The 1,656-nt window shown below is 44.4% G+C and overlaps 1 pseudogene; it reads right to left on the bottom strand.

Moving 5' to 3' along the window:
• Positions 1-240: 240 nt before the first annotated feature.
• Positions 241-947, bottom strand: LOC102269970 (rab-like protein 2A pseudogene; annotated as a pseudogene).
• Between the last annotated feature and the right edge of the window lie 709 nt (positions 948-1,656).

Genomic DNA, 1,656 nt, shown 5'->3' with positions numbered 1-1,656 from the left:
CTGTTAGTACTGTGTACTGACCCCAACCCACAGGGGAGGGAATCATATGTAAGGGTCATCTTTCGCGGGCCATGGATATAATGTTGTGGTCAGGGGCAAATGGGACAACCGTGTTTTTTAGGAGGTATAGCAGGGGACAGCCTGGAAGATGTCTCAACTGAAAGCTGAAGGATTGTTGAGGGAGGGGTCTTCTGAACTGCCCTTCACCACCAAGTGGGCCACACAAAGGCCTCCTGTGGCTCAGGAAGGAGATGGGCTCTGGATGCGGCCATGCTGCTCTTTGTCTGGCATATCCTCCTCCTTCTGCTCCAAGTCGATGTTCGCCAGCTCCTGCAAAACCTTGTCCATGAAGTCCTGGGAGCACTGTTTGTAAGACACAGCTAATCGAATTGTATCATTAAAGAGCTTCACAACATTGGTACCATTAGCAGCTGAGACAAAGTACAGGGGCAAGGAGAATTTCCTGGCAAAATTGAAACTCTATTGGGCCATTTTGATGTCTGTGTAGATTTTATTGGCCACCACAATGCACAGAATCTCTGGCCTGAACTCCTGAAGCTCCATATACCAAGTGTTCAAGTTCTTGTACGTGATTTTCCTCTGTACATCAAATACCATGATGCAGGCATGGGCCTTGTGGTAGCAGGAGGCATGCATACTTTGGAACTGCTCTTGGCCTGCTGTGTCCCAAAAGTCCACAAGGACACTCTTGCCATCTACTGTGGCTGTGTGCTCGTACAGGGTCAGGGTGTATGTGGACAGCTGCTGGGACTGAAATCCATCCTGAGAAATCTCTCCATGAGTTTGGACTTGCCCCCAGTGCTGTCTCCTAGGCAGATGATTTTCACATTGTCATCAGCATTGTATTTCTCCTGGTCCAGCTCACAGGGTTTGGCTTTCTCCCTAGCCATTGGCTCCTGGCTGTAGATAGGTCATCAGCTCAGGGCAGGGGGATCTTGTCATCAGCTTCTAGCTCTGCCCACGGCCCTACAGCTCACAATTATCCTTTCTTATAGGCAGTTCTGTTGATAATTTTCTTTTTTTTTTTTTTTTTTTTTGTATGACAAAATACTGATTTTTCCTTCATTTCCAAGAGATACATTCACTCAGTTTAGAATTCTTTGTTGTAACATATTTTATTTCAGCACTTTAAGGAAATCACTTCTTTTTCTTCCATTGTAGATGATTTTTGACAAGAAATTTCTGTAATTACTTTCTTTGTATACAATGCTTATTTTTTCTCTTACTTGAAGAGTTTGTCTTTTGTGACAGTTTCAGCCTGACATGCTTAGGGTTATGTGTGTGTGTGTGTGTGTGTGTGTACATGTTTATCATGCTGGATGTTCTCTGATCTGAGTTTTGTCATGTAAGTTTGGAGACTGTCATAGAGTTTTTAAAAAGCTTTACCATTATTTCCTGAAACATTTCTATATTTTTTTCTGTCTCTACTCCTCTGGTATTTCAGTTAGATATTATTAGATTGTTCGGTGGGCTTCCCTGGTGGCTCAGTGGTAAAGAATTCACCTGCAATGCAGGAGCCACAGGAGACATGGGTTCCATCCCTGAGTGGGGATGATGCCTTGGAGGAAGGCATGGCAACCCACTCTAGTATTCTTGCCTGGAAAATCCCATGGACAGAGAAGCTCTGCAAGCTAC

This window comes from Bos mutus, chromosome 9 (assembly GCF_027580195.1).
Source record: "Bos mutus isolate GX-2022 chromosome 9, NWIPB_WYAK_1.1, whole genome shotgun sequence".
NCBI classification, from domain to species: Eukaryota; Metazoa; Chordata; class Mammalia; order Artiodactyla; family Bovidae; genus Bos; species Bos mutus.
This window is presented reverse-complemented; position numbering and strand designations above follow the sequence as displayed.